This window comes from Ranitomeya imitator, chromosome 2 (genome assembly GCF_032444005.1).
Source record: "Ranitomeya imitator isolate aRanImi1 chromosome 2, aRanImi1.pri, whole genome shotgun sequence".
NCBI lineage: Eukaryota > Metazoa > Chordata > Amphibia > Anura > Dendrobatidae > Ranitomeya > Ranitomeya imitator.
The window spans coordinates 60536052-60556665 of NC_091283.1; positions in this window are offsets into that span (position 1 = coordinate 60536052).

The window sequence follows — 20614 nt, forward strand, 5'->3', positions numbered from 1 at the left end:
CAAAATAGTTAGAGCTCTTAGAAGGCAAAAAGGTAAGACTGAAATCTAAAAGGGTACTTACCGGGACTCTGCTGCCCAAGGACTCACAGAAACCTGGAACCGGCCCTGACTGGTCAAACTAGTTGAAGCAGATCTATGCAAAATTTCCAATAACCATCTCGGCAGTGATCAGAATCTGTCAACTAATGAGTCTCTAGCTCTAAAGAAGTTAGAAAAGAATACCAACTTAATTTTTAAATCATCTGATAAAGGTGGTAATCTTGTTATCCTAGATCATCCTAAGTACCTGGAGATGTGTAACCTACTCCTCAACGATTACCAAACTTATGAAATCTTACCAGGAGACCCCACCAGGGCCTACTCTGACGAGCTCATGGATATACTGGCTAGGGCTGTAGACAATAGACTTATATCTAAGAATGAGTACACCTTTCTTGCTCCAACTACCCCCACTGTGCCAACGTTCTATGCCCTCCCGAAGGTGCATAAGGGCTTTGTCCCGTTAAAAGGCTGCCCGATTGTGGCAGGAATTGATTCAATCTCTCAAAATGTTGGTATATATATAGATATATATAGATCATATCTTGAGGCCTTTTGTACTATCACTTCCCTCGTATGTTAGGGATACATCGCACCTTTTGGGTATGTTGGAGGATTTTGCTGTGGAGCCCCATGTTATACTTGCCTCCATTGATGTGGAGGCGCTCTACAGCAGCATCCCCCATAATTTTGGCATGAAGGCGGTTGACCACTTCTTGAAGACGCGAGCGGTTGAATGCGTCGAGCATAATAATCTTGTCAAACAACTTCTCTTTTTTACTCTTACCCGGAATTTTTTTTATCTTTAATGGTAAGTACTTCCACCAGCTCAGGGGCACAGCGATGGGGAGCCCTTGTGCCCCCACGTATGCAAATTTGTTCCTGGGCTGGTGGGAGGAAACCTATATTTTTCCGGAGGATGAGCGATGGTGGCAGCCCCATATCGGCCTCTGGGCCAGATACATTGACGATATTCTGATACTGTGGTCTGGCCCAGGGGCGGAGGAGGGAAATTGTGATTGTGAGGGAAATCAATGTTAACAATATCGGAATGAGATTCACGTCCGAATATCAGGAACACACTATTGCATTCCTGGACCTCACAATCTCAAAAAACAGTGATTGGGGTATTAGCACAAATACCTACCGCAAACCAACTGCAACGAATAGCCTGCTCCGGTGGCAGAGCCACCATCCTACCCCCCTTAAACGGGGGATACCAAAAGGGCAGTTTCTGCGTATTCGTAGGAACTGCTCTGAGGTAGACACGTTTAAATATCAGGCCAGTGAGCTACGTCGTCGTTTTAGGGAGAGAGGTTACCACCCAGAGATTCTTACTAAGTCCTACAGGGAGGCACTCGAGAGTGACAGGTCTGCGCTACTTAGAACTCGAGAAAAATCCAGGGATGCTTCAGACCTGGTCAGACTTATAGGGACTTTTGATAATCAATCTGATAAGATATATCATATCATGAGAAGACACTGGGGGGTGCTCCGGGCGGATCCGGGCCTAAAAGATTTTATCTCCCCCACACTCAGTATCACCTATAGAAGGGGGAGATCAATTGGGGACCGGTTGGTACATAGCTTATATCAGAGACCACAGGGAGCAGGTACGTGGCTTGAGAGAAGACCCCTTGGTTTCTTCAGGTGTGGCAACTGTTCCAAGTGCCAATATGTTAAACAGACTAAACAATTCAGGAGTGCGGCGAATGGCAGATGCTTCGACATTAGAGATTTTGGCAACTGTAAGTCATCAGGAGTGGTGTATAAGATTACCTGCCCTTGTCCCCTTGATTATATAGGCAAAACCACAAGGGAGCTTAGAACGAGATTTGGTGAGCACCTTGGGGACATTAGGCACAACAGGGACACCCCGGTTGCCCGGCACATCAATCAGGTGCACGGGGGTGCCCTGGATGGGATCACTTTCTGTATGATTGAATTGCTGAAACCAAAGATAAGAGGAGGTGACTTTGACAAGGCCCTCCTACAACGAGAAGCTGAATGGATTTTCCGCATGCAGTCCGTATCACCACGAGGAGTGAATGAATCATTGACATATACATGCTTTTTGTAACATAGCATATCTATTCATGTGGTATACATTTTATAGCTGTGTTTTGCCCCTGTCTCAGTGTACATCGATAAATGGGGTGTCCTATTTTGGAGCCGTCATGCCAAATTCTACACTTTTTTGTAGATGTCGATTGTGACCTGTATCTATTGAGTTTATTGAGTATTTCCCTATATTGGATACCGCACGGATATACCCCCCTAAAACTGAACTGTGTTTGATATAAGAATATTTTTACCATTCTTTATTACTCTGTATCTATATTGACCTATCATAGTGGTTTTTCTCTAGGGAGTATACTTTTCTAAAAATGTCATTCATCAGTAAAAAGGTTTTCTTTATACTCTTATTTGTATCCGGGGGGGTCTGCCTGCCACTTTAGGGCGTGCTTTATATATGTTTACTATATGAGCGCTCTGCTTGAATGGCCGTTTTTTCCTTTTACTATCTAACCCGTGGCCCTCCTTTGGTCTCGCTGCCCTTGTCCCCTGAAAAGGGGAGGGGGGGGGGAGAGGAAAAAGGGGGTGGCATGCGCGCGGCTATCTATTCTACTCTTAGTGCAAGCGCACTGCTGCTTTGCCCTATGGTGGGTTGCGCGTGCGCACTGGTTCTTGATCTAGTGTGTAGTGCGCGCGTGCTGTCCCTCGATTTTGGCTGCAGTCTCAGGCGCACGCGCAGTTGGGTATTTACTATCCAATATGGCGGCGCCCAGTATACACCATGCGGCGGCCGATGGTTTTGCGGATCTGTCTCCGTTGTGGTATGTGCTCCATCTGATTTCTGATCAATGATCCTTTACTGTTTCTGGGGGGTGGGAACCCCATATTATTATGGACATGTATTTATTTGTTAGTCCGTATCTTTGGACTATGTTTTTGTTTACTGCACCCGGCACTTCCGGTAACTGAGGGGGGGTGGCTTCCTGCCTCTTGGCTCTATTGGTCAGTAGGTAGTATATTTCATTATATAAGCGCCTTCCTCGGGATCTAATCAGGTCTGCCCAGGCATCAGGGCACCTGTATCTTTGACCTCCGGTTTATCACTTTTGCCCCCTGAAGAACCGTATGACGGGGAAATGCGTCGGGGCGTTTACTGACAGCTAAGTGTCCTTTTTGGGGTTAACACCCCCTTTGTTTGCTGTCTGTGGAACTATGTGTTTGTGTCCACTTGATTCTGCATGAGTGCAAGCACCTACCATTAGTCATCAGTGGTCACCTGTTATTGCCTACGTATACTATTTCTTTTGTATGGCACTATGAATTTATATGGGCGTATAAGATGCCAGTGGCTACACTGAGATGGTTAATATTGTGCAATATTTTGATACACTGATAACGACTATTGCTTATTGTTATCTGGGGGGTGCTGCCATGCACAAGGTTTATCTGAAATGAAACCAGGTCATTTATTTACATATATCTCCCTTGCTATCATCATCTCGTTTATCTATGCACACAGCTGTATTTTTTCTGGTGTGCAGGAGGACTGCTATATATAAAAACGCTCTGAGCATATAGACCTTTTTTCCTTTGCTCAGTTATTTAATTTTTTTTCAGCCCTACACGGGATTCCATTGCAGGAGGTTGATATATTTGTTTTGTGCACCAGTCTTTTTTCTTTACGTCTTCCTTCATCTCTTTTAATTGCTTATTGTTTTCCCTCCTATAGCTTGATAGTCACTCAATAGGGTGAGCAGGTGACAGCCGTCGCGGAGTGGGGGCGCCAAATAATCTATCAGGGTGCCAACCTCCACTGTTAGGAAGGGATAGCAGGTAAGCGTAGGGTTACTCTATTAGGCCAGGTGCACAAATAGATTCTGTTGTTTATTTTTTGTTGTTGTCACTGGGAAGTGGTATTTTTAAGATTATCTGATTAAAATTATATTTTTAAGGAATATTATGTTACACTGTCTTTGAATTTTCCCTATTGTTTATCTTTTTTGTTTTGACGTCTAAGACTGAAATCTAAAAGGGTACTTACCGGGACTCTGCTGCCCAAGGACTCACAGAAACCTGGAACCGGCCCTGACTAAGGGTCTCGGTTCTAATCCCACCTTGGACAACATCTGCAAGGAGTTTGTATGTTCTCCCTGTGTTTGTGTGGGTTTCCTCCGGGCTCTCCGGTTTCCTCCCACATTCCAAAGACATACTGATAGGGAATTTAGATTGTGAGCCCCATCGCGGACAGCGATGATAATGTGTGCAAAACTGTAAAGCGCTGCGGAGTATGTTAGCGCTATATAAAAAATAAAAGATTATTATTATTATTATTAACACCTTGCCACCGCGGCCCTTTTTCATTTTTGTGTTTTCGTTTTTCGCTCCCCTCCTTCCCAGAGCCATAACTTTTTTATTTTTCCATCAATATGGCCATGTGAGGGCTTACTTTTTGCAGGATGAGTTGCACTTTTGAACGACACCATTGGTTTTACCATGTCTTGTACTAGAAAACGGGAAAAAAGTTCCAAGTGCGGTGAAATTGCCAAAAAAGTGCAATCCCACTATGTTTTTTAATTGGCTTTTTTGCTAGGTTCACTAAATGCTAAAACTGACCTGCCATTATGATTCTCCAGGTCATTACGAGTTCATAGACACCTAACATGTCTAGGTTATTTTTATCTAAGTGGTGAAAAAAATTCAAAACTTTGCTAAAAAAAAAAATGCGCCGTTTTCCGATACCCATAGCGTCTCCATTTTTCATGATCTGGGGTCGGGTGAGGGCTTATTTTTTGTGTGCCAAGCTGTCGTTTTTAATGATACCACTTTTGTGCAGATACGTTCTTTTGATTGCCCGTTATTGCATTTTAATGCAATGTGACGGCGACCAAAAAAAGTCATTCTGGCGTTTCGAATTTGTTTCTCGCTACGCCGGTTAGCGATCAGGTTAATGCTTTTTTTTTATTGATAGATCGGGCGATTCTGAACGCAGCGATACCAAATATGTGAAGGTTTAATTTTTTTATTTTGGATGGAGCGAAAGGGGGTGATTTAAACTTTTATTTTTTTTATTTTTTTCATATTTTTAAAAACTTTTTTTTAACTTTCGCCATGCTTCAATAGCCTCCATGGGAGGCTAGAAGCTGGCACAACTCAATCGGCTCAGCTACATAGCAGCGATCATCAGATCGCTGCTATGTAGCTGAAATGCAGGCTTGCTATGAGCGCCGACCACAGGGTGGCGCTCACAGCAGGCCGGCATCAGTAACCATAGAGGTCTCAAGGACCTCTATAGTTACCATCCTGATGCATCGCTGACCCCCGATCATGTGACGGGGTCGGCAATGCGCTCTTTTCCGGCCGCGCGGCAGGAAGCGCCGGTTAAATGCCGCTGTCATCGTTTGACAGCGGCATTTAACAGGTTAATAGCGGCGGGTGAATCGCGATTTCACCCGCCGCTATTGCGTGCACATGTCAGCTGTACAAAACAGCTGACATGTCGCAACTTTGATGTGGGCTCAGCGCCGGAGCCCACATCAAAGCAGGGGACCTGACATGCGCCGTACTATTACGGCGCATGTCGGGAAGGGGTTAATACCCCCACCAATCCAGAAAATTGGGGGCTCTCATTCCCCTGTGCTGTAGTATGAAGCATGTGCATGTGTCAGAACCCCAGCTATAACATATTTATTTTTTATTTTACTCACTTATATAGCGCCATAAATTCCACAGCGCTTTACAGACATCATCATCACTGTCCCCATTGGGGCTCACAATCTAGATTCAATATCAGGATGTCTTTGGAATGTGGGAGAAAAACGGAGAACCCGGAGGAAACCCACACAAGCACGAGGAGAACATACGAAATCCTTTCCGATGTTGTCCTTGGTGATAAAGGCACAGATGATTGGCCTCGGGGAGACCAAAACATCCAACACCGCAGAGACACCATCACGTGTTTCTCAACGCAGTGATTCCAGAACACTGCCCCCATCCCTTATGGGAAATATGCAGATGCATGTAAAGAAGCTGCGGAGACACCATCACGTGTTTCTCGACGCAAGCAGTGAATAGCCAGGCCTTTCCCCGGGAAGGAACAACCACGGGAAGGGCAGCATCCTATGAAGGAAAGCCACCTATGCCAAGCATGGTATCCATCCACAGACAGCTGTTTCGGGGTTTTTGCCCCTCATCAGTGTGGAGTAGGAATCTGGCTATTAGGAGCAGTGCCTAGTAAAAAGGCTATAAAGGCACAGATGATTGGCCTCGGGGAGACCAAAACATCCAACACCGCGGAGACACCATCACGTGTTTCTCAACGCAGTGATTCCAGAACACTGCCCCCATCCCTTATGGGAAATATGCAGATGCATGTAAAGAAGCTGCGGAGACACCATCACGTGTTTCTCGACGCAAGCAGTGAATAGCCAGGCCTTTCCCCGGGAAGGAACAACCACGGGAAGGGCAGCATCCTATGAAGGAAAGCCACCTATGCCAAGCATGGTATCCATCCACAGACAGCTGTTTCGGGGTTTTTGCCCCTCATCAGTGTGGAGTAGGAATCTGGCTATTAGGAGCAGTGCCTAGTAAAAAGGCTATAAAGGCACAGATGATTGGCCTCGGGGAGACCAAAACATCCAACACCGCGGAGACACCATCACGTGTTTCTCAACGCAGTGATTCCAGAACACTGCCCCCATCCCTTATGGGAAATATGCAGATGCATGTAAAGAAGCTGCGGAGACACCATCACGTGTTTCTCGACGCAAGCAGTGAATAGCCAGGCCTTTCCCCGGGAAGGAACAACCACGGGAAGGGCAGCATCCTATGAAGGAAAGCCACCTATGCCAAGCATGGTATCCATCCACAGACAGCTGTTTCGGGGTTTTTGCCCCTCATCAGTGTGGAGTAGGAATCTGGCTATTAGGAGCAGTGCCTAGTAAAAAGGCTATAAAGGCACAGATGATTGGCCTCGGGGAGACCAAAACATCCAACACCGCGGAGACACCATCACGTGTTTCTCAACGCAGTGATTCCAGAACACTGCCCCCATCCCTTATGGGAAATATGCAGATGCATGTAAAGAAGCTGCGGAGACACCATCACGTGTTTCTCAACGCAAGCAGTGAATAGCCAGGCCTTTCCCCGGGAAGGAACAACCACGGGAAGGGCAGCATCCTATGAAGGAAAGCCACCTATGCCAAGCATGGTATCCATCCACAGACAGCTGTTTCGGGGTTTTTGCCCCTCATCAGTGTGGAGTAGGAATCTGGCTATTAGGAGCAGTGCCTAGTAAAAAGGCTATAAAGGCACAGATGATTGGCCTCGGGGAGACCAAAACATCCAACACCGCGGAGACACTATCACGTGTTTCTCAACGCAGTGATTCCAGAACACTGCCCCCATCCCCATGTCCTTGGTGAGACATAACTCTTAAAACTCTTCTCCTATGTAATTGATATATGTTACGTTCCTCCTTTTCTCCATCTTCCTCTTCCATCATACTGTTATCGTCAAAGTTTATTTCCCAGACCCGAGAAAACACACGGTATGTAAATGTCTGTGTATAGTTTACTGGGCAAAACATGTTTAGATACAAGTAATAGATGTCAGAATATTACATAATGAGAGCAGACAGGTTCTTGCAGCTGGGGTGTTATTTTTGGGCACACCTAATTTCAGGATTACCTTAAAACTATAAACAAGTGTATCCCATAATGTAATCACACTATGATTCACACTCACGTAAAATATCAAAACTTCCGCAAAATACTGATCCAGTACATCTCTTTAGATGTGTCAGGCTTTACCCCCACTGTCATCATTTTATGATTTTTCTACATCACATCTAAACTTAAAGAACAAATATCAGATATAAATGATCTTATCTCAATATAAAAAATTACATCAACTTTTAGGGTGAGGATTAGTGATGAGCGAGTATACTTGTTGCTCGGGAAAACCTCGGGTGTCCTCCGAGTATTTGTTAGTGCTCAGAGATTAAGTTTTCATCTTAGCAGCTGAATGATTTACAGCTATCAGCCAGCCTGAGTACATGTGGGGATTCCCTAGCAACCAGGCAACCCCCACATGTACTCAGCCTGGCTAGTAGCTGTAAATTAATTCAGCTGAAGCGATGAAAACTTAATCTCCAAGCACTAACAAATACTCGGAGGTCACCCAAGCGTGCTCGGGAAAACCCGAGCAATGAGTATTTTCGCTCATCACTAGTGAGGATGACAGACAGAAACAGCGCCACAGCTCTCAATGGGTTGTATCTGGTATTACAGCTCATTTCTATTGAAGAGCAATTCATGACCATTCATGTTTTCCTAATCCTAGACAACCTAGAAAACTGGACGTTGCCGTAGGAAAACCTTTCAATTTTTCATTAACATAAGTTGATTAAGAGAAATAGCCAAGACATTAACCCCTTCCCGACATCCACTGTAAGGATCGGGCTCAGGACCTGAGCCTGCCCAAAATAATGTGGGATGGCGGCTGTTTTATACAGTTAGCACTTGCCTGTAAAGAGGCTGCAATATGGTGAAAAAGAGTGGACAGCACCTCCATAAATCATACAATGATCTAATGCCGCTAGGCAAAAATATATATCACTGAATATGAGATTCTTAGTTTCACATTCTGATCAGACTGTATGAAGCCCACTGCCATGTCACGGCAAACCTCTTAGTGGTCTCCTATCGCCCTAACGGAGCAGAGCCGCGCTTCGACCACCACCACCGCGACAATGCACCGGCAGGGCGGATGGCCTGGTGCCTCACAATGCCTATGCCAGAATACGGTGCAGTCGTCCTGTCCCCTTTGCAGAAAAGCACCCCCAAAGTATGATGTTTCCCCCACCATGCTTCATGGTTGGTATGGTGTTCTTGGGGTTGTACTCATCCTTCTTCTTCCTCCAAACACAGCGAGTGGAGTTGACACCAAAAAGTTATATTTTGGTCCTGACCTTTTGACATAACCTTCTCCCATTCCTCCTATGGATCCTCCAGATGGGCAAAGGTAAACTTCAAATGGGCCTGGACATGTGCTGGCCTGAGCAGGGGGACCTCGAATGCACTGCAGGATTTTAATCCATGACTGCATGGTGTGTTAATAACAGTAATATTTGAGACTGCGGTCCCAGCTCTCTTCAGGTCATTGACCAGGTCCTCCCATGTAATTCTGGGCTGATTCCTGACCTTTCTCAGAATCATTCTTACCGCACGAGGTGAGATCTTACATGAAGCCCCAGACTCATAAAGATTCACAGTCATCTTGTGTTTCTTCTATTTTCTAATAAGTATGGCAATGGTTGTAGCCTTCTTACCATTCTTGCTGGTTGGTAGGTGATCAAATATTTATTTCATGCTATTTAATTATTTAAAAATCGTACAATGTGATTTTCTGTTTTTTTTTTTATTTTTAGATTCTGTTAGGGGTACCTACAATAAAAATTCCAGACCTCTCCATTCTTTGTAGGTGGAAAAACGTGCAAAATCGTCAGTGTATCATACACTTATTTTCCCCACAGCAGATATATGTGTGTTTGTATATTTATAGATACTGTATATTCACATGAGATGACTTATTGAACATTTCTCGTGAATAAAAACTACCGTATATACTCGAGTATAAGCCGAGATTTTCAGCCCAAATTTTAGGGCTGAAAGTGCCCCCCTCGGCTTATACTCGAGTCACGGTAGCGGTGGGGTCGGCAGGTGAGGGGCTGAGGGCGCTGGGGTATACTTACCTAGTCCCAGCGATCCTCGCGCTGTCCCTGCCGTCCCACGGGCTTCGGCGCTGCAGCTTCTTCCTCTCTTCAGCGGTCACGTGGGACCGCTCATTACAGAAATGAATAAGCGGCTCCACCTCCCATAGGGGTGGAGCCGCCTATTCATTTCTCTAATCAGCGGTGCCGGTGACCGCTGATAGAGAAAGAAGCTGCAGCGCCGAAGACAGGAGGGGACAGCGCGAGGATCGCCAGGACTAGGTGAGTATGTTATATTCACCTGTCCTCGTTCCAGCCGCCGGGCGCCGATCCATCTTCCCGGCGTCTGCGCTCTCTGACTGATCAGGCAGGGGGCGCGATGACGCATATAGTGTGCGCGGCGCCCTCTGCCTGATCAGTCAGAGCAGAGACGCCGGGAAGATGGAGGCGCCGGAACGAGACGCTGGGAGCTGCAATCAAGGGAGGTGAGTATGTTTTTTTTTTTTTTTATTGCAGCAGTAGCAGCGGCAGCACAGATTAATGTGGAGCATCTATGGGGCACAGTGAACGGTGCAGAGCACCGTATAAGGCACAGCTAGGGGGCACAATGAAGGGTGCAGAGCACCGTATAAGGCACAGCTAGGGGGCACAATGAACGGTGCAGAGCACCGTATAAGGCACAGCTAGGGGGCACAATGAACGGTGCAGAGCACCGTATAAGGCACAGCTAGGGGGCACAATGAACGGTGCAGAGCACCGTATAAGGCACAGCTAGGGGGCACAGTGAACGGTGCAGAGCACCGTATAAGGCACAGCTAGGGGGCACAATGAACGGTGCAGAGCACCGTATAAGGCACAGCTAGGGGGCACAATGAACGGTGCAGAGCACCGTATAAGGCACAGCTAGGGGGCACAATGAACGGTGCAGAGCACCGTATATGGCACAGCTAGGGGGCACAATGAACGGTGCAGAGCACTATATGGGGCACAGCTATGGGGAAATATGAATGGTGTAGAGCACTATATGGCACAGCTATGGGGAAATAATGATCTATTTTTATTTTTGAAATTCACCGGTAAATGCTGCATTTCCACCCTAGGCTTATACTCGAGTCAATAAGTTTTCCCAGTTTTTTGTGGCAAAATTAGGGGGGTCGGCTTATACTCGGGTCGGCTTATACTCGAGTATATACGGTATACAAGTTTCTCATTGCTGTAATCGTACTGACCTGGAGAATCATGTCAATCATGTCGCCGGATCATTTTTACTGTAGAATGATCACTGTAAAAACAAGACCCAAAAAACAAAGGCAGAATTGTCTTTTGTTTTAAGCTATTCCATCTCGCCGGGAATTTTTTTTTTTTTTTTTTCAGTAGATTATATAGTAAAATGAATGGTGTCATTCAAAACTGCAACTCATCTCCAAACCTTCATATGGCTACTCTGACACAAATAATTAAAAATCCATGGCTATTGGAAGAAAAGGAGGAAAAAAAAACAGTGTAAAAATTAAAATGGACATTAAAGAGGTTGTCCAGGCTCGGGGTTAATATCTGCAGTCACTCTATGTAACTGCAGACTTGTGAGTCTTCACAGGGTGCAGTGTGATTGCTGTCAGGATTCTCCAGTGCCAGCTCCAGGAGCGGGAAGATTTCCATACATGTGGTCACATGACTACTAAACGTGCCTTGCTCAATGTAAGTGTAAGCTGGGCACATCTAGTCGAAATGTGGCCAATTAACAGCTCCCAGTGCCGACACCGGGGAATCCTGACAGCGCTCACAGGTCTGCATACAGTGACCTTTAAGGGGTTAAACAGATCTGCTGAGTTATTATCCCAAATGGTAGCCACTAAGAAAAAGTGTCTTGTAGTCATAAGCCGTGCGCTCATCAATGAATGAAGGTCACTTTGACCACAGGCAGATACATCAGTGGCTGGCTATTATTGGGGGAGCATAGGATTCATGAATACAGCAGACCTATGACTTCACGGTCTCCTAAGATTTCTTATAATAAACTGCCTTAAGTACCATTTTTCCATGGTAGATCCGCTGTGACACTCAGCACCTCTCAGAAGTAAATTATGCAAAAAACTCAGACATGTGCCTACCCGAGTGAAAATAACCCTGCAAAACATGTAGTAATATGCAGAAGATTACATGTAATTATACAATAAAATGGCTCCTGTAATAAACTGTTTTTGTACAAGACAACAATTATTTATACAGAGGCATTTATAAGTCTACACATCAGCTGTAATACACTGAGTACAGTTTCAATGTCTATGAGGCTACTTCTACAATGACAACCAATATAACATTGGATTCACTTGTCACATTTGGGGAAAATGGGTAACTGCAACTGAATGCAAAAATGCTATTTTTTTTATTTAAGGAGGTCTTTATCACTGTGCTGATTAATTTCATAACTTATCTTTATGTTACATAATAGTGTAAAATTCACTGTGTAACCATAGAATTTGTTAAGGACTGACCTGAGTTGTAGTAGTGATACTGCAACCACCAGGGGCAGCGCAGGCAGGTAGTGTCGTCAGGAGATAGCCAGAGGTTGGTACACGGAGCAGCAGTGTATTTTTAAGGATTAGCAGGAATGGTAGTCAGGATTTAGCCAGAGGTCAGCACACAGAGCAGCAGTATAGTTGAGAAGATAAGCTGGAATCGTAGTCAGGATATTGCCAGAGTTTGGTACACGGAGCAGCAGTAGGATCTTGAGGATAAGCGGCAATCGGAGTGAGGATACAGCCAAAAGTCAGTACACGGAGCAGCAGTATAGTTGGAAGGATAAGCAGAAATCGTAGTCAGGAGATAGCCTGAGGTCGGTACACGGAGCAGCAGTATAGTTGGGAGGATAAGCAGAAATCGTAGTCAGGAGATAACCTGAGGTCGGTACAAGGAGCAGCAGTAGAGTTGAGAGGATAAGCAGGTAACATAGTCAGGATACAGACAAAGGAGCAGAAGTAGGATCTTGAGGATAAGCAACAGGTCGGAAGAAGCTAGACTAAAGGCTGGGAGCTCAATAATCTCACAATGATGGAAGTGCAGTGCCAGGTTTAAGTAGGGTGTTCAGTCAGGAGATCACAGGGTGAGCCAATCAGGAATTTGTGGTGGAGACATCAGAAACTCAGGTTGGAGACATCAGGAACAACACAGGGACTAGTATCTGCTTTAGCAAGGAACTGTCCAATGAGCTGAAGAGCTCAGAGGAAAGAGCTGCCGTCTGGTGCACAAGAGCTGCTGAGTTCAAATCCTGACAGTACTCCCCTCCTTACAGGATGGCCTCTGGACATCTCAGGAGCTGATGTCTCTGGTGAAAGGCTCTCGTAAGCCTGCATGTATGGACGTTGCCCTCCGGCTCCAAAGCATTATCTTCTGGTCCGTAACCCTTCCATTGCACCAAATATTCCAATCACACTTTAAATCTTCAAGATTCCAAATTTGTATCCACAATGTACTCTTCTTCTCCATGGACTTTTTTCTGGTGGAGGAGGTGGCTGAGTTCTTCCTGGAAACGGGTTCTCACTGAATGGTTTGAGCAAGGATACATGGAATATAAGATGTATTTTCAGGCTATTAGGAAGTTTTAAACATAAAGCAACCGGGTTAATTTGTACAGAAATGTGAAAAGGTCCTATGAATGTTTGATCCAATTTAGAAGACGATATGTTCATTTTCAGATTTTTTTGTAGAAAGCCAAACATTGTTACCAACCTGAAGGGTAGGAGAGGCTTTGCAATCTTTATCAGCTGTTTCTTTGTAATCTTCTTGGACTTTGTGAACATCTCAATTAGTTCTTCTTGAGCTTTCCGCCACTTTGTAAGTCTGTCAGTAACAGCGGGAGCCAAAGTAAATGGAAAATTAGGAATAAATATCGGATCAAAGCCATAGTTAGCAATAAATGGGCTTTGGGATGTAGAACTGTGCTTGGAGTTATTATAAGCAAATTCTGTTGTTGGTAAATAGTCCACCCAGTCATCCTGGAGGTACAAAATAAAGCAGCGCAGGTATTGTTCAAGAGTTTGGTTAGTTCTTCAGTCTGGCCATTGGATTGTGGGTGGAAGGCAGTAGATAAATTGACAGTAAAGGTACCGTCACACTCAGCAACTTTCCAACGATCACGACCAGCGATACGACCTGGCCGTGATCGTTGGAAAGTCCTTGTGTGGTCGCTGGAGAGCTGTCACACAGACAGCTCTCCAGCGACCAACGATGCCGAAGTCCCCGGGTAACCAGGGTAAACATCAGGTTACTAAGCGCAGGGCCGCGATTAGTAACCCGATGTTTACCCTGGTTACCATTGTAAATGTAAAAAAAAAACACATACTCACATTCCGGTGCCTGTCACGTCCCCGGCGTCCGCTTCCCTGCACTCCTCCTGCATCCTGTGTAAGCGCCGGCCGTAAAGCAGAGCAGTGATGTCACCGCTGTGCTCTGCTTTACAGCCGGCCGGCGCTGACACAGGATGCAGGAGGAGTGCAGGGAAGCGGACGCCGGGGACGTGACAGGCACCGGAATGTGAGTATGTGTTTTTTTTTTACATTTACAATGGTAACCAGGGTAAACCAGTGAACACATCGCTGGATCGGCGTCACACACGCCGATTCAGCGATGTCAGCGGGTGATCCAGTGACGAAATAAAGTTCCGGACTTCTAGCTCCGACCAGCGATGTCACAGCAGGATCCAGATCGCTGCTGCGTGTCAAACACAACGAGATCGCTATCCAGGACGCTGCAACATGACGGATCGCTATCGTTATCATTGTAATGTTGTTCAGTGTGAAGGTACCTTAACTCCTAAAGCTGTACAGAAGCTTTTCAAAAATTTTGATGTAAACTGAACATCTCTATCAGTAATTGTCAGGAATTCCATGCAGCCTAAATAGCTCTTTGACCGCTAATTATGTGGTTTGTTCAGCAGTAGGAATCCCTTTAGTTGGAATAAAATTGTCCATCTTTGCGAGCCGATCCACCACAACAAGGATAGCAGTCATTTCTATAGAGGGAGGTAGGTCCACTATAAAATCCATTGAGATTGAATCCCAAGGCCTAGATGGAACTGGAAGAGGTTGAAGGAGTGTTAGAGAAGATCATGGCATCTTGTTCTGTGCACATGTTAAATATTTTCTCACATCCTTCCTACAATTTGGCTACCAAAAAGAACAAATCAGTAGTTCTTTTTATGACTTCAGAGTGTCCTATAAGTTTAGAATCATGGACAAGTCTGAGGACTTCAAGTCACGCAGATTCGAGGATGTATATTTGATGGTTCTGCGTCCAAAACCCCTCCTTAAAGGGAACATGTCGGCAGGATTGTGCACAGTAACCTACAGACAGTGTCATGTTGGTGCCGTTATACTGATTAAAATGATATCTTGGTTGATGAAATCCGTCTTGTGGTTGTTGTTTGATACTTATTTTCAGTTTTAAGTTAATGATATGCTCGTGATCCGGGCAGCCTGTGTTGGGTTCCTCATGTGGTGTTCTGATTAGCTATTCATAAGTAAGACTGCTGACAGGTCAGTGATCCCTCAGTGACCTACCCCCTAGTTTACATAAAGAATATTTAATATACATACTACAATTTCAAAAAAAAAAAACTTCTGCAGGCAGGCACCAGCCATGACACCTGTGCTGCAGCGTGATTGCATGTGTAATGTGCATATAATTATTATGGTTGAGGTTATCCTGATGTTTAAAAAAGAAATCCATTTGAAAATGGCGCTCGCGCAGTAGCTGCTATTGGTGTATATAGAGGTGATCCGATAGCTGCTACTGTGCATTCTCGGTGGCACCAACTTGGAAGTTGGTACACAGAGCAGCAGTATAGTTGGGAGAATAAGTGGGAATCGTAGTCAGGATATAGCCAGAAGTTGGTACACAGAGCAGCAGTATAGTTGGGAGGATAAGCAGATAATGTAGTCAGGACATAGCCAGAAGTCGGTACACAGAGCAGCAGTATAGTTGGGAGAATAAGTGGGAATCGTAGTCAGGATACAGCCAGAAGTCGGTACACAGAGCAGCAGTATAGTTGGGAGGATAAGCAGGTAATGTAGTCAAGATATAGCCAGAGGTCGGTACACGGAGCAGCAGTATAGTTGGGAGGATAAGCAGATAATGTAGTCAGGATATAGCCAGAGGTCAGTACACGGAGCAGCAGTATAGTTGGGAGGATAAGCAGGTAATTTAGTCAGGATATAGCCAGAAGTCGGTACATAGAGCAGCAGTATAGTTGGGAGGATAAGCAGGTAATGTAGTCAGGATATAGCCAGAGGTCGGTACACGGAGCAGCAGTATAGTTGGGAGGATAAGCAGGTAATGTAGTCAGGATATAGCCAGAGGTCAGTACACGGAGCAGCAGTAGGATAATAGTTGAGGATAATCAGCAGGTGGGAAGAAGCTAGACTGTTGTGAGTTCTGTTTTTGGGCTCCCTCTGGTGGTTACTGATGGTACTGGGCGACTTGTCTTTCCTGGGTCTCTGGGTTCCACCTGTTCCATCAGGATATGGGAGTTTCCTATTTAACCTGGCTTTGCTGGCATTTCCTCGCCGGTTATCAATGTATCCAGTGTGTCTTGTTACCTCTGCTCCCTGCTCCTAGAACCTTCTGGTCAAGCTAAGTTTGGATTTTCCTGTTTTGGTGTTTTGCTTTATTTGGTTTTTAGTCCAGCCTGCAGATATGTGATTCTTAGCTGCTGGTTGCTCTAGTGGGCTGAAATTGCTCCTCATGTACCATGAGTTGGCACATGAGTTCAAGTAATTTCAGGATGGTTTTTTGAAGGGTTTTTCGCTGACCGCGCAGTTCACTTTTGTATCCTCTGCTATCTAGCTTTAGCGGGCCTCATTTTGCTGAAACTGTTTTCATACTGCGTATGTGCTTTCCTCTCATTTCACCGTCATTATATGTGGGGGGCTGCTATTTCTGTGGGGAATTTCTCTGGAGGCAAGAGAGGTCTGTGTTTCTTCTAATAGGGGAAGTTAGATCTTCGGCTGGAGCGAGACGTCTAGGATCATCGTAGGCACGTTCCCCGGCTACTTTTATTTGTGTGTTAGGTTCAGGGTCGCGGTCAGCTCAGGTTCCATCACCCTAGAGCTTGTTTGTATCTGTGCTTGTCCTTAAGTGATCCCCTGCCATTGGGATCATGACAGTATAACCGGCCCACAAAGTGTTAATTGTATTGGCTGAAGTAGGAGGATAAGTAGTCTGAGGAAGTTTTTTTTTTTTTTTTCTCTCTTTCCCTCAGAGTTGCTGCCTAGCCTTATTGCAGCCTGGCTACTTCCTCCTCCTCTTAATCTTTGAATGGCTCTGATCCCAGCTGTTTATCATGGACGTCCAGAGTTTGGCTTCCAGCCTGAATAATCTTGCCGCTAAGGTTCAAAATATACAGGATTTTATTGTACATGCTCCTATGTCTGAACCTAGAATTCCTGTCCCAGAGTTTTTTTCTGGAGATAGATCTCGTTTTCTGAATTTTAGGAACAATTGCAAGTTGTTTCTTTCTTTGAAATCTCGCTACTCTGGAGACCCTGCTCAGCAAGTCAAGATTATTATATCTTTCCTGCGGGGTGACCCTCAGGATTGGGCATTTGCATTGGCACCAGGGGACCCTGCGTTGCTTAATGCGGATGCGTTTTTTCTGGCATTGGGTTTGCTCTATGAGGAACCTAACCAAGAGATTCAGGCTGAAAAAGCTTTGTTAGCCCTCTCTCAGGGGCAAGATGAAGCAGAAATTTATTGTCAAAAATTTCGGAAGTGGTCGGTGCTTACTCAGTGGAATGAGTGCGCCCTGGCTGCAAAGTTCAGAGATGGCCTTTCTGAGGCCATTAAAGATGTTATGGTGGGGTTCCCTGCGCCTACTGGTCTGAATGAGTCTATGACTATGGCTATTCAGATTGATCGGCGTTTACGGGAGCGCAAACCTGTGCATCATTTGGCGGTGTCGTCTGAACCGTCACCTGAGATAATGCAATGTGATAGAATTCAGTCCAGAAGTGAACGGCAAAATTATAGGCGGAAAAAAAGGTTGTGCTTTTATTGTGGTGATTCAGCTCATGTTATATCAGCATGCTCTAAACGCACAAAAAAGGTTGATAAGTCTGTTGCCATTAGTACTTTACAGTCTAAGTTCATTCTGTCTGTGACTCTGATTTGTTCATTATCATCCATTTCCGTCGATGCCTATGTGGATTCAGGCGCTGCCCTGAGTCTTATGGATTGGTCATTTGCCAATCGCTGTGGGTTTAGTCTGGAGCCTCTGGAAGTCCCTATTCCTTTGAAGGGAATTGACTCTACACCTTTGGCTATGAATAAACCTCAGTACTGGACACAAGTGACCATGCGTATGACTCCTGTTCATCAGGAGGTGATTCGCTTCCTGGTACTGTATAAATTGCATGATGTCCTAGTGCTTGGTCTGCCATGGTTACAAACTCATAATCCAGTCCTTGACTGGAAATCAATGTCTGTGTTAAGCTGGGGTTGTCAGGGGGTTCATAATGATGCACCTCCGATTTCTATCGCTTCATCTACTCCTTCTGAGATTCCTGTGTTTTTGTCTGACTATCGGGATGTTTTTGAGGAGCCTAAGCTCAGTTCGCTTCCTCCTCACAGGGATTGCGATTGTGCTATAAATTTAATTCCAGGCAGTAAATTTCCTAAAGGTCGTTTGTTCAATCTGTCAGTGCCAGAGCATACTGCTATGCGGGATTATGTTAAGGAGTCCTTGGAAAAGGGACATATCCGTCCATCTTCGTCCCCTTTGGGAGCAGGTTTTTTTTTTTCGTGGCCAAAAAAGATGGTTCCTTGAGGCCTTGTATAGATTATCGTCTTTTGAATAAGATTACCGTAAAATATCAGTATCCTTTGCCATTGTTGACTGATTTGTTTGCTCGCATTAAGGGGGCTAAATGGTTCACTAAGATTGATCTTCGGGGTGCGTATAATCTTATACGAATAAAGCAAGGTGATGAGTGGAAAACCGCATTTAATACGCCTGAGGGCCATTTTGAGTATTTGGTAATGCCTTTTGGACTTTCTAATGCTCCTTCAGTCTTCCAGTCCTTTATGCACGATATTTTCCGTGAATATCTGGATAAATTTATGATTGTGTATTTGGATGATATTTTGGTTTTTTCTGATGACTGGGAGTCTCATGTTCAGCAGGTCAGGAAGGTGTTTCAGGTCCTGCGGGCCAATTCCTTGTTTGTAAAAGGCTCAAAGTGTCTCTTTGGAGTCCAGAAGATTTCTTTCTTGGGGTATATTTTTTCCCCTTCTACTATTGAGATGGATCCCGTCAAGGTTCAGGCTATTTGTGACTGGACGCAGCCTACATCTCTTAAGAGTCTACAGAAGTTCTTGGGCTTTGCTAATTTCTATCGTCGTTTTATAACTAATTTTTCTAGTGTTGTTAAGCCTTTGACGGATTTGACTAAGAAGGGTGCTGATGTTGCTAATTGGTCTCCTGCGGCTGTGGAGGCCTTTCAGGAACTTAAGCACCGGTTTTCTTCTGCTCCTGTGTTTCGTCAGCCAGATGTTTCGCTCCCTTTTCAGGTTGAGGTTGATGCTTCCAAGATTGGAGCGGGGGCGGTTTTGTCACAGAGAAGCTCCGATGGCTCAGTGATGAAGCCATGCGCGTTTTTTTCTAGAAAGTTTTCGCCGGCTGAGCGGAATTATGATGTTGGTAATCGGGAACTTTTGGCCATGAAGTGGGCATTTGAGGAGTGGCGTCATTGGCTAGAGGGTGCTATACATCGTGTGGTGGTCTTGACTGATCACAAAAATTTGATTTACCTTGAGTCTGCCAGGCGTCTGAATCCTAGACAGGCTCGTTGGTCACTGTTTTTCTCTCGTTTCAATTTTGTGGTTTCATACCTGCCAGGTTCAAAGAATGTGAAGGCGGATGCTCTTTCTAGGAGTTTTGTGCCTGACTCCCTTGGAAATTCTGAGCCCTCTGGTATCCTTAGGGATGGGGTGATTTTGTCTGCTGTCTCCCCAGACTTGCGACGTGCTTTGCAGGAGTTTCAGGCGGGTAAACCTGATCGTTGTCCGCCTGAGAGCCTGATTGTTCCGGATAACTGGACCAGTAGAGTCATCTCCGAGGTCCATTCTTCTGCGTTGGCAGGTCATCCTGGAATATTTGGTACTAGAGACTTGGTGGCCAGGTCTTTTTGGTGGCCTTCCTTGTCGAGGGATGTGCGTTCTTTTGTGCAGTCTTGTGAGGTTTGTGCTCGGGCTAAGCCTTGCTGTTCTCGGGCCAGTGGATTATTGTCACCTTTGCCTATCCCGAAGAGGCCTTGGACGCACATTTCCATGGACTTTATTTCGGATCTCCCTGTCTCTCAAAAAATGTCCGTCATCTGGGTTGTGTGTGACCGCTTTTCTAAAATGGTTCATCTGGTACCCTTGCCTAAGTTACCTTCCTCCTCTGAGTTGGTCCCTCTGTTTTTTCAGAATGTGGTTCGTTTGCATGGGATTCCTGAGAACATCGTTTCTGACAGGGGATCCCAGTTTGTGTCTAGATTTTGGCGGACGTTCTGTGCTAAGATGGGCATTGATTTGTCCTTTTCGTCTGCATTCCATCCTCAGACGAATGGCCAGACTGAACGAACTAATCAGACCTTGGAAACTTATTTAAGGTGTTTTGTTTCTGCTGATCAGGATGACTGGGTTACCTTTTTGCCGCTGGCCGAGTTTGCCCTTAATAATCGGGCTAGTTCTGCTACCTTGGTTTCTCCTTTCTTTTGTAATTCGGGGTTTCATCCTCGTTTTTCCTCTGGTCAGGTGGAACCTTCTGATTGTCCTGGAGTGGACATGGTGGTGGATAGGTTGCATCGGATT